Source organism: Pteropus medius, unplaced genomic scaffold (genome assembly GCF_902729225.1).
Source record: "Pteropus medius unplaced genomic scaffold, Ma_sr-lr_union100, whole genome shotgun sequence".
Classification (NCBI taxonomy): domain Eukaryota; kingdom Metazoa; phylum Chordata; class Mammalia; order Chiroptera; family Pteropodidae; genus Pteropus; species Pteropus medius.
Window position 1 is genome coordinate 20,188,283 of NW_024352787.1, and position 14,030 is coordinate 20,202,312.

Below are 14,030 nucleotides of genomic sequence, written 5' to 3' on the forward strand. Positions count from 1 at the left end.
AGATAAAGATGTTCCAAACAAAGAAACAAGATGAAATTTCTAGAAACTGATCCTAATTAAATGGAGTTATAAGATTTACCTTATTGTGAATTCATAATAGCTGTCAAAAAGATGCTCATTGAGGTCAAGAGAACAATGCATGAATGAAGTGAGAATTTCAAGAGATAGAAAATATTTAAAAATATCAAACAGATATTAAGGAGCTGAATAATGCAGGAATTAAACTATACAATACACAAGAGGAGTTCAACAACAGCTATTCCAAGCAGAAGAACATATCAGCAAACTTTAAAACAGGTCTTTGGAAATTAGTCAGAGGAACAAAAAGAAAAAAAAAAAGAAGAGTGAGGGACTTATGGGATACCATCAAGTAAACTCTCTGCTCCCTTCTCCTTACCCCCTCCCCCCAAAAAAAACACTATAGGAGTCCCGGAGAGAAGAAAGAATGAGAGTGAGAGGGAGCAAGAGAGAGTTAGAAAGCTAGAGAGTGAGAGTGAGAGAGAGAGTACCAGAAAGCTAATTAGAAGAAACAATGGGGGTTTCCAGTCAAGATATCTGAGTAGGAAAAAGCTTTGCTTGCCTCTTCTCACTACCACATCAGAATTACAATTAAATGACAGAAAACCAACACTGAAAAATCACCTAAAGTTATAAGACTAAAGATATACAGAAAAAACCATACTGAGACTAGAAGGAGAGGTAGAGACACAGGGGCTAGTCCCACACCCTCGTATCGTTGTTAAAAATTAAGAAGGGTATTTCAGCTGCGGAAATTCACTATGAGAAGTGAGGGGTCATAGTCCCATACCAGGCTCCCCAGCCCCCGGTTCCAGTGCTGGGAAGAGAAGTCCTCATGACAGCGGGCTGTGAAAGATATCAGAGATTGTGGTTGAGTGAGATAGAGGGCAGCTGGAAACCCAGGCACTCTTCTTAAAGGGACCATGCACGAACTTGCTCACTGATGAACTTACTTGCTCTGAGCTCCAGTGCTGGGGCTGTAGCTTAAAAGGTGCCAGGAACATAAGGAGAGGAACTGAATTGTCTGACTTCAAGGTGAGGGCTAGAGGGCAAGCTCTCTCCCAGATAGAAGTACTGGCAGAAGCCATTATTCCTTTGTCGAGCCTTCCCCTCACCCAGTGTGCAGACCCTGGCTGATTTTCCATCAATCTAACAGTATTCACCCTGCCCTGGTGGTTTCCTGAGACCCTGTCCCACCTAACTTGCGGGTCCACCCAAGCCACTTCCAGTGGCTTTTCCATACAAATGGCCTGCCATGATTCATGGTGTGGACTTTCCTAAAATCTCTCAAAGTTTCACAAAACCCAAACAAACAGCATCTGGCCTCAGCATGCCATGTATCTCTTGCTAAGAAGCCCCAAGCCTGGCATTAGCGACAGCCAGCTTCAGTTCACAGCTTAGCCTCTCCCAGGCACCTCCAAGCCCAGCACAAGTGGCAACCATCTACAGACCACTTTGTAGCTCATACAACGTGGCTTCAGGCAGGGCACAGGCAGCAGCTGACCTTGGCCTGCAATAGAGCCCTATCTAAAGGCTCCAGAACCAACACACCTGGTGGTCAGCTTCAGACATCAGAGCTCCACTCAACCACCACCAGAAAAGACACAGCCAAAAGATAGAATGGGCAGGCACCAGAGCCCTGCTAAAGTGAATCTTGTTTCATAGGGACAGTCCCTGCACAGCAGCTCCTTCACTGTAGTCACGCACAGTCCTCACAACCAAATCAGCCTGAAGATCAATCTCTCCCACTAATGTTCAAACAGCAATCAAGGCTCAACTCCAGCAGGAGGGCACACACCACCCACACAAAAGATAGACCTGGAGTACCTGGCTCTGGTGACCAGGGAGACTGTGACACTGGGCCCCTAGGACACCTACTACATAAGGTCACTCTATTAAGACAAATCGGCTCTACATAATACATAGAACAAATAAAGAAAGACAGCCAAAATGAAGAGTCAAAGAAACATGTCCAAAATGACAGAACAGAGCAAAGCTCCAGAAAAGAACTAAACAACATAGAGACAAACAATCTACCAGATGCAGAGTTCAAAACACTATAATAAGGATGCTCAATGATCTCAGTGAGAATATCAACAAAGAGATAAGTTAACATTAAAAAGAACAAGTCATAAATGAAGAATACAATAACTGAAATGAAAAATACAACAGATGGAATAAAAATTAATTAGATAAAGCAAAAGACTGAATCAGTGATTTGGAAAATTAGGTAGCAGAAAACACCCAATCACAACAGCAACAATAAAAAAAGAATCCCCCAAAATGAACATAGTTTAGGAACCTCTAGGACAACATCAAGTGTACCAATATTCACATCATAGGGATTTCAGAAGGAGAAGACAGAGAGCTAGAAATTGAAAACCTATTTGAAAAAGAATGACTGAAAATTTCCTTAACCTGGTGAAGGAAATAAGACATGCGAGCAGGGAGTCCCAAATAAGATGAACGCAAACAGGCCCATACCAAGACTCATCATAATTAAAGTTACAAAGGTTAAAGACAAAGAGAGAATTTTAAAAGCAGCAAGAGAAAAAAAGTTAGTTACCCACAAAGGAGCTCCCATAAGACTATCAGCTGATTTCTCGACAGAAACTTTGCAGGCCAGAAAGGATTGGAAGGAAATATTCAAAGTGATGAAAAACAAAGCCCTACAACCAAGATTACTTTACCCAGCAATGCTATCATTTAGACTTGAAGGACAGATAAAAAGCTTCCCAGACAAGAAAAAGCTAAAGGAGTTTATCAACACCAAGCCAGTATTATAAGAAATGTTAAAGGAGAAGAAGAAAAAAAAATAAGATAAAACATATAAATAATAAAATGGCAATAACTGCAAACCTATCAATAATTTACTTTAAATGTATTCAAATATTCCAATCAAAGACATAGGGTGGTCGAATAGATATGAAAACAAAACTCATACATATGTTGCCTATAGGAGACCCACTTTAGATTGAAAGACAGACTAAAGTAAAGGGACAGAAAAAGATATTTCATGCAAATAGAAACAAACAAACAAAAAAGCTGGGGTAGCAATATTTATATCAGACAAAATGAACTTTAAAACAAAGGTTATAACAAGAGACAATGAAGGACCCAGCAATTCCATTTCTGGACATTTTTGGAAAGAAACTCAAAAAACGAATTCAAAAAGACATATATATATCCTTTGTTCATTCTATACTGTTTACAACAGCCATAATATGGAAGCAACCTAAGTGTCCATCAATAAATGAATGGACACAGAAGAAGTGGTACATATGTACAATGGAATATTACTCAACCATAAAAAAGGATGAAAGAATGAAATCTTACCATTTGCAACAATGTAGGTGGACCCAGAGGGTATTATGCTGAGTGAAATAAGTCAGACAGAGAAAGACAAATACCATATGGTTTTGCTTATACGTGGAGTCTAAAAAAACAAAATAAATGGAACAAAACAGAAACAAACTATAGATACAGGGAACATTTTGATGGCTTTTAGATGGGAGGGCATTTGGGAGAAGGATATAAAAGGGCATAGATTAAGGTATGTAAATTGCCAGTTACAAAAACAGTCATGGGAGTGTAAAGTACAGCAAAGGGAATATAGTTAATAATATTGTAATAATTATGTATAGAGTCAGATAGATACTAGACTTATTGGGGTGATCCCTAAGTTCTATTAATGTCTAATTGCCATGTTGTACACTTGAAATTAATATATTGTATGTATGTCAACTGTATTTGAAAAAAATTTTTAAATTATTTAAAAAAAGATATGCAAATGTTAACCAATAAAGGGCAGAAATGGCTATATTTTTATCCACCACGAAGATATAACCATTATAAATATATATGAAGCCCACATCAGAGCACTAAAATATAAAGCATACATTGACAGAATCGAAAGGAGAAATAAATAACAATAAAATAATAGATTACAATACTTTATTTTCAATATTGGATAGAACATAATGTATATTATTCAGGTATCCCGCTCTGGTCATATATCCAAAAGAATTAAAATCAGGATCTTGAAGAGATATTAACATTCCTATGTTCATTGCAAAACTAATCACAAAGCTAAAATGTGGAAACAACTTAAACGTCTATTGACAGATGAATGGATAAAGAAAATGTAGTATATACATGTAATAGAATACCATCCATCCTTAAAAAGAAGGAAATTATGCAATATGTGACAACATGGATGGACCTTGATGATACTATGTTAATTGAAATAATCCCAACACAAAACAAGTAGTGCAAGATTCCACTTATATAAGGTATTTAAAAATAGTCAAATTCATAAAATCAAAGACTGGAATGGTGGTTACCAGGGGTTAGAAAGAGGGGTCAATGGGGAATATTAATCACATAAAAACAAAGTTTCAGTTAAATGAGATAAATAAGCCCTTGAGATCTGCTATACATTGTACCTATAGTCAACAATAATGTATTGTACACTTAAGAGGATCTCATGGTCAGTGTTCTTAACACAATAAAATAAAAATATACTAAATGATCTAAATTTGTGAATATCTTTATGAACATTTGAGTTTAGAAATTAAGTTAATCATACCAGCACATCACTCTCATTCATTTGCATTCCAATATGTTCTCTTGAGTGGAACAAGAAGAAGGGATGTCACAGCCAATATGCTGGAAGTCACATATAACCTTGGCTAAAATCTTGAGTGTATTACTGTATTAAACATCATTTAAATTGCATTCTGAGAAGGGGGAAACTCTAAAAGCAGTAAAAACTTTGACTTATTACCATTTCTAGAGAGATTTGCATGGCATATGGCTTGCACTGTCCCATAGTTAGATTGCAAATTATGTAAATTGATATGTCACCTTTTCAGAGTTTTCTGCTGGAGTGCTTAGAGTCAAATTTTTGGCCAAGCTCTAAATACACATTAGGGCCTTGCAGTATGCTTTTTATATATAGCTCCACTCCTGCCTTCATTGGATCTATCCTACACTCTTATCCTTTGTATTCCATGTTCCTCTTCAATTATTTTGTTGAATCTTGTATGCATTTATATAAGCCACCTTATATCCTCTTTGAAACATAGGATAAAAATAAAAATTCAGATTTGAGGATTTTATTTTTATTGTTATTATGCATAGCCACGTTTTTTGTTTGTTTTTTCTTAATTTAGGTGAGTTTTTGACTTGAAGTAACATTGAGTTTCCCTCCAAAGAATATCTTTCATATTATTTCTCCCAGGAAGCTGTGTCATGAGGTTATATGTGAACTTATATGCATTACATTATCAAAGTTCTAGGAAAAGAAAGAATACACTTAAGATGCATAACAAAGCTATATGCTAACTTTAAAGCAGTTATGAGTTTCCATCTTGCACACAAATCCCTTGTGTATGGTATAACTACAAAACTTGGAAGATCGTTTCTTTTCTTTATTTAAATATTGCCTAATTCAGCAAATAAGCAATCAACAATGATTTACAACCCAATAATTTAATGAACAAACTCTTCTGACAGGGTTAAAAAATATTAACTTGTAACCACAGTTTTCTATCTAATCCTTTCAAGGATTCAGAATTACTGGGTAAGCCAAAAGTGAGAAAGAGAACTGAAAGTTGCTGAGAAAGACAACAAGACTGACTGTACAGCTATGTGCTGAATGATGGAGAGGCTAAAGCAGGTAGGAGAGGGGAATGGAGTGGGGAAGCAGCTGCAGGGCCCAGGGGGACTCTGAGGACAGAGATGTCCAATGAAGGAATTTGTTGTTACATTTTTGTTTGAAAAAAAAAAATTCCTTTATTTGCTATTTGTTCAAGAAGCTATTAAAGGCTTACTTTTGAGGATTTTGATATCAGGATGACATTTTCTTTTAATTGTCTCTAAGACAGGATTAATTTTGTATCATTTCAAGAGGAATTTTGGAGAACTCTGTTATGACGGATTTTTGTACTTCCCTGAGAAAATTTCTTCCTTATATGATTTTTTTAAAAATTAAGTTTATTGGGGTAACATTTGTTAATATAATTACATAATTTTCAGGTGTACATTATAATTCGACATCTGTATATTCTATTGTGTTTACCACCGAAAGTCCAGTTTCCTTCAGCTACCATATATTTGATCCCCTTTACCCACTTCACCCTCCCCCATCTCCCTTTATTTGACTTCTTTTACCTCGTCTACCTTCCCCCACATCCTCAACCATGTTTATGAGTCTCTGTTTGTTTGTCTTGTTCATTCGTTGCTTTTAGGTTTATATCCCACGTATAAGTGATATTATGTGATTTTCAACTTTTTCTGTCTGGCTAATTTTGCTTAGCATGATTATCTCGAAGTCTATCCTTATATGATTTTTTTTTACTATGTTTATTATGGAAAAAATATAAATGGTAATAATAATATATAATAAAATATATAAAAATATAAGTTAAAATTTTCAACATTTTAAGTGTATAAATAAGTGATATTAATTACATTCACATTGTTTGCAACCATCGACACAATCTATGTCCATAACTTTTCATCACCCTAAACAGAAACTCTGTACCCATTAAGCAATAACTCCCAACTTCTCCCTCCCCCAACCCTATTAACCTCTACAACTTTCTATTACTATGAAATTGCCTATTATAGGTACCTCTCATCAATGGAACCATATTTTGTTCTTTTTCATCTGACTTATTTCATTTAACATAATGTCGTCAAAGTTCATTTTGCAGCATGTATCAATACTTCATTCTTTCTCATGGTTAAATAATATTTCATTGTATGTTTATACCATATTTGTTCATATTCTTCTGTTGATGGTCACTTGAGTGTCTCTATAAGTATATGTTTGCATACTTGTTTTCAATTATCTTGGGTACTTACATAGGAGTGAAATTGCTGGATTAAATGTTATTCTATATTAAAAATTTTGAGAAACTGCCACACTATTTTCCATAGCAGGTGCCCCATTTTATATTCCCACAAGCAGCATACAAATGTACTATTTCTCCACATTCTTACCAACATTTATTATATTCCTTTTTTTGTTATAGCCATCCTTGTTATGTGTGAAGTGGCCTCTCGGCGTGATTTAGATTTGCATTTTTCTAATGACGAATTGTACTGAGGATTTTTTCTGTGCTTGCTAGCCATTTGTCCTCTTTGGAGATAAGTCTATTCATGTCCTTGCCTATTTCTGATATTAAATCCTTATTGGATACGTGATTTGAAAATATTTCTCCATTATCTTTTCATTCTCTTAACAGTTTCCTTTGCTGCACCAACTTTTTAATTTTGATTAAATCCAATTTATTTTTCTTTTGTTGCCTATGCTTTTGGTGTCATGTTTAAGAAATCACTGCCTAATCCAAGGTCCTGTAGATTTTCCCCTGTTATCTTCTAAGAGTTTCATTGTTTTGGCTCTTCAATTTAGGTCTTTGATCCATTTTAATTACTTTTTTAATTTAGTGTAAGGTAATGGTCTAACTTCACTATTTTAAATGTGGATAACAAGTTTTTATAGTACTATTGAAGAGACTATTCTATTCTCATTGAACAATCTTAGCACCCTTGTCAAATATTAACTGATAATGGATGTAAAGGTTAATTTATAGGCTCTCAATTCTATTCAATTAGTCCATAAGTCTATCTTTATGCCACTACCTCACTGTTTTGACTATTGTCACTTTGTAATTTATTTTGAAATCAAGAAATGGAAGTAACTCCATCTTTGTTCTTTTTCAACAATGTTTTAGCTATCCTGAGTCCCTTGAAATTTCATATGAATTTTAAGATCAATTTTTACATTTCTGCAAAAAATACCATTTAGATTTTTATAGGGATTGCATTGAATCTGAAGATCACTTTGGGTAGCACTGTCATCTTAACAATATTAAGTTTCATGAATACAGGATGCCTATTTACCTATTTGGGTCTTCTTTAGGATTTTTTTAGCATTATTTTATATTTTTCAGAATAAAAGTCTTACCCTTGCATACTGACTGAATTTATTCTTAAGTATGCTACTCTTTTTGACGCTATGGTAAATTGAATTATTTATTTAATTTATTTTTTGGATTTTTCACTGCTAGTGTATAAAAACATAAATAATTTTTGTGTGCTGATTTTGTATCCTACATCTTTGTTGAATTAGATCTAACATTTTTGTGTGTGTGATTCTTTAGAGTTTACTAGATATAAGATCATGTTATCTGCTAATGAAGATAGTTTATTTTCTTTCCAATTTTGGTGTTTTTATTTCTTTTGTTTAACATTTTATTTTATTGTATTATTAATTTCAAGTGCACAGTACATTGATTAGACATTTATATAGTTTATGAAATGATCCTCCCAATTAATCTATTACCTCTCTGACTCTACACATAGCCATTACATGCTGACTGCAATCCCTATGCCGTGATCCCCATACCCTTGATCATCTATCAACTGCTAATTTGTACTTCTTTAACCCTTCACCCCTTCCTCCTAAACCTGCAACCACCCTCCCCTCTGGCCATCTCAAGATTGTCCTCTACATTTGCGAGTCTATTTTTAATTAGTTTGTTCTATTTGTTCTGCATATAAGTAAAACCATATGGTGTTCATCTTTCTCTGTCTGACTTATTTCGCTCAGCATAATAAACTCTAGTTCCATCCGTGTTGTTGTAAATGGTAAGATTTCATTATTTTTATGGCTGAGCAATACTCCATTGTATATATGAACTATAACATCCTTATCCAATCATCTGTTGGTGGGCATTTAGGTTTCTCCCATATTTTGTTTATTGTGAATAGTACTGTCATGAACATAGGATGTATAGATATTTATGAATTATTGTTTTCATTTTATTTGGAATAATACCCAGAAGTGAAATAGCTGGGTCAAAAAGCAGATCAATTTTTAACTTTTTGAGGAATCTCCAGACTGTTTTCCATAGTGGCTGTACCAATTTGCAATCTCACAAACACTTGTGAGGGTTCTCTTTTATCCATATCCTCCTCAACACTTGTTTTTTAATTTATTGATGATAGCCATTCTGACATGTGTGAGGTGATATCTCATGGTGGTTTTAATTACCATTTCTCTGATGATTAGTGACCTTGAGTGTCTTTTTAGATGTCTATTGGCCAACTGTATTTCCTCTTTGGAGAAGTATCTATTCAGGTCTTCTGCCGATTTTTAAATTGGATTGTTTGTTTTAGGAGTGTTGAGTTGTATGAGTTCTTTGAATATTTTGGATATTAACCCCGTATCAGATGTGTCATAAGCGAGTACTTCTCCCATTTAGTAAGTTGTCTTTTCATTTTGTTGATGTTTTTCTTTGCTGTGAAAAAACTTTTAGTTTGATGTAGTCTCATTTGTTTGTCTTTTTCCCTTGCCTGAGAAAATATATCTGAAAAGAAATTACGAGTAGCAATGTCAGAGGGTTTACTGCCTATGTTTTCTTCTAGAAGTTTTATGGTTTTGGGTCTTACATTTAAGTCTTTAATCCATTTTGAGTCTATTCTTATATATGATGTAAGAAGGGCAGCCATCCAGTTACTAGCTGCTCTGGGAAACCTGTGGGTTTAGTAGGGTGGGCAAACTCCCTGGGCTAATGCAGCTTCAGAATTGGCCATGCAGCAGGAAGTTCAGCAGACTTATAGTCTACTTGGTCTGTAGACTTCCCCTTAGGGGGTGCCGACTAAGGCACAATGGCAGCTGCCTCTCCAGCCCTTGCTCCAGCGTCACATAATGCAGTTTTTCCTCATGTGACTCTTTCCTGAGCCTCTGTCCTTCTGCCAGCACCCAGGGTATCTGTCTGCAGGCAAGAGAGCCTGTGTGTGAGCCCTTCTCAGAGGCTTCTGAGATTTCAGTCTCCTTCCATCTCACCCAGATAGCCAGAATTCCAACTGATTTTTACAGTCAGATATTTTGGGGAACTCATTTTCCCTGGGCTGGGGAACCTCCATATGGGGCTAAGCTCTCTTGGGCTCTCTCTCCTGGTCCTCCACCACCACCTGCCGGTGCAGGTCCAACCTGATTCGTGTCTTTGTCCCTCCTACAGGCTTCGATATGGCTCCTTCTTTATATCATCAGATGTATGTGTTATGATCAGCTGGACTTTAGATGATTCTCCATGTTGATTATTTTATAATTTGGTTGTAATTTTAATGCAGTCCTAAGAGAAGGTGAACACCACTTTTACCTAGTCTGCTGTCTTGACTGGAATCCCTTTGCTTCTTTATATTGCCTAATTGTTCTGGCTAGAATTTCCAAAACTATGTTAAACACAAGTGGCAAAAGTGAGGATCCTTGTCTTTATCCTAATATTAGAAGAAAAGCTTACCGTCTTTCACCACTGAATATGATAGTATCTGTGGTTTTCTCATATATGGTCTTTATCATGTTGAGGAAGTTCTTTCTATTCCTAGTGTATTGAGTGTTTATTTTTTTTATCATGAAATGGTGTTAGATTTTGTCAAATCTTTTTCTGTATTGAGATTATATCTGTTTTTCTTTCATTCTACTAATGTGATTTATTACATTCATTGATTTTTATATGTTGCTATGCTTGTATTTCTGGGATAAATCACATAACCATGGTGTAGAATCCTTTTAAGATGCTTGCTGCTAAATTCAGCTTGCTAGTATTTAAGATGCTTGCTGCTAAATTCAGTTTGCTAGCATTGATATTCATAAGGCATATCGTTCTGTAGTTAGTCTTTTCTTGTAGCCCTATTTTGTCTGGCTCTTGTATTAGGGTAATGCTGGCATTATAGAAATGAGTTAAGAAGTGTTTCCTCCTTTTCAATTATTTTGAGGAGCTTAAGAATTGGTTTTTAATTCTTAATTAAATATTTGATAGAATGCTCCAAGGAAGCCATCTGATCCTGGAATTTTCTTTGTTGGGAGGTTTTTAATTACTGATTCAATCTCTTTACTTGTTATAAATATGAACCTATTCAGATTTTCTATTTCATTTCGATTTAGTTTTGGTAGTTTGTGTCTTCTCAGAAATTTGTGCATTTCATCTAACTTATCTAATTTATTGGCATACAGTTTATAATATTGTCTTATAATCCTTTTTATTTCTGTAAATGGGGTAATAATGTCCCTTCTTTCACTTCTAATTTTAGTATTTGCATCTTCTCTCCCTCTCTCTTTCTTTCTCAAGTTTTTGTTTTGGTTTGGTTTGCTTTTTGTTTTGTTTTGTTTCTGTTTTGTCAATCTAGCTAAAGGTTTGTCAAGTTTTTTGATCTTTTTAAAGAACAATTTCCGGTTTTGCTCACTTTCATTACTGATTTTATCTGTTCTATTTCATTTACCCTCACTCTAATCTTTTTTATTTACTTATTTCTGCTAAATTTGGATTGAATTTTTCTTATCCTAGTTTCTTATGGCACAAATTTAGTTTATTGATTTGAGATTGTTCTTTTTAACGTAATAATTACAGCACTAAATTTCCCTCCTGGCACTGTTTCTGCTGCATCCCATAAGTTTTGGTATGATGTGTTTTTGTTTTCATTCATTTTGAGGTATTTTCTTCTATGGCTCATTGGTTCTATAATCGTACTGTTTAATTTCCACATATTTATGATCTTTCCAGTTTTCCTTCTGTTATTGATTTCTGGTATAATTCTATTGTAGTCAGAAAATATTCTTCACAGAATTTCATTCTTTTTAAAAAAATATGTCAGACTTTTTAGTGGCCTAAGATATGGTTTATTTTAGAGAACATGTCATGTGCACTTGGGAAGAATGTGTATTCTACTGTTGATTGGTAGAATATTCTGTATATATCTTCTAGATTTAATTGGACTATATATTGTTCAAGTCTCCAATTTCTTTATTGATCTTTTGTCTTGTTCTATCTATTATTGAAAGAAGGCTATTGAAGTCTCCAATATTATTGTAGAACTGTTTATTTCTCTTTAATTCTGTTAAAGTTTTCCTTATATATTTGGGGGCTCTGTTGTTATGTGTGTATATGTTCACAATTTTTATATTTTGTAGATGAATTAAATATTTTTCAATATATAACGTTCTTTTCTTATCTCAGAAGATTTTTAAATATAAATATATATTTTCCTGATAATAATATAGCCCTTCTTGTTATTATTTGCATGAAATATATTTTTCCATCTTTTTACTTTTAAGCTCTTTGTGTCTTTGGATCTTAAGTGAATCTCTTGTAGACAGCATATACAGGCCTACTTTGGAGATATTGCAGATTTGGTTCCAGACCAACACAAACAGTAAATATCACTATAAGTAAATAATACAAACTTTTTGGTTTCACAGTGCATATAAAAGTTACATTTACACTATACTATATTCTATTGAGTGTAATAGCATGTTGTCTAAAAAAAGAACCACATATATATCAATTTAAAAAACTTTATTGCTAAAAAAAATTCTAACCATTATCTGAAGCTTCAGCAAGTTGTAATCTCTTTTGCTGGTGGAGGGTCTTGCCTTCATATTGTAAAAAACACAGTATGTGCAAAGCACAATGAAACTAGGTATGTCTGTGTGGATCACATGTTTTAACCCATCCTGCCAATCTCTGCCCTTAAATAAGAAAATTTACTCCATTTAAAGTAATTAATGACTAGGAAAGACTTACTCATGCCATTTAGCTATTTGTTTTCTGTATGTCATATATGTTTTTGTTCCTCAGTTCTTCCATTACTGGCTTTTTGTTTTTGGTTTATTTTTGTGTGTGTGTGTAGTGTACCACTTGATTCTTTTTTTTCTGTAATTAAAAAATTATATGTAGTTGTTACCTTGGGAGTTACAATTAACATCTTAAACTTATAACAACCCAATTAAATAATACGAATGTAGTTTTAATAGTATACAAACTTCTATAAATCTGTCTCTTTCTCTTTTATATTATTATTGTCACAGACTCCATATTTATACATTGTGTGCCAATTAACATGTGTCTATAATCATTTTTAATTATTTGCATTTTTTATAGCATAGGAAAAAAAGAAGATAAACCAAAAGTACAATAATACTGGCTTTAATATTTACCTATATACTCTACCAGTGTTCTTTGTTTTTTTATATGGCTTTGAGTTATGGTCCAGTATCCTTTAATTTCAGTTTGAAATACTTCCTTTAGCATTTCTTATAGAGCAGGCCTATTAGTAGCAAACTCCTTTATTTTTGTTAACTTGGGATTCTTGATGGATACTTTTGCTAGATATAGAATTCTTGGTTGAGGTTTTTTCTTTCATAACTTTAAATGTGTTATCTCACTGCTTTCTTGCCTCTCTGGTGTCTGATAAGAAGTCAGCTGTTATTGAGATTCCATGTATATAATAAATTGCTTTTCATGTACTGCCCTTAAGATTCTCTTTGTCTTTAGCTTTTGACAAATTGACTATAATGTGTCTCACTGTAAATCTCTTTGAGTTTATCCTGCTTAGAGTTTATTTAGCTCCTTGGATGTGTGAATTTAGGCATTCCATTATATTTGAAAAGTTTTCAGTCATTATTTCTTCAAATATTCTTTCTGCTCCTTTCTCCCACTCCTTTTCTTCTAGGAATCCCATAATGTATATGCTGGTCTGCTTGATAGTCTCCTATAGATCCTTTAGGCTATGTCCACTTTTCTTCTTCTTCTTTTTTGTTTTTATTTCTGCTCCTCAGACTGGATAATTCCCACTGTCCTATCTTACAGTTCACTGATTCTTTCTTCTGCCTACTCAAATTTGTTTTGAACACTCTAGTGAATTTTTTAATTCAGTTACTGCACTTTCTTCAGCTCCAGAATTCCTGTTTGGTTTACTTTTAAAATTTCTCTTTTGATATTCTCATTTTGTTCCTACATCATTTTCTCTATTTCTTTTATCCATGGATTCCTGAACTCCATGATTACATTAAGACAATTGATTTAAACTCTTCACTTAGAAAGTCCAATCACTGGGCTTCATCAGAAATGGTTTCTGTCAATTTTTTTTTCCTGTGAATAGGCCATAATTTCTTATTTCTTTGTATGTTCTGTGATTTTTTTAAGTGAAAACTGGACGTT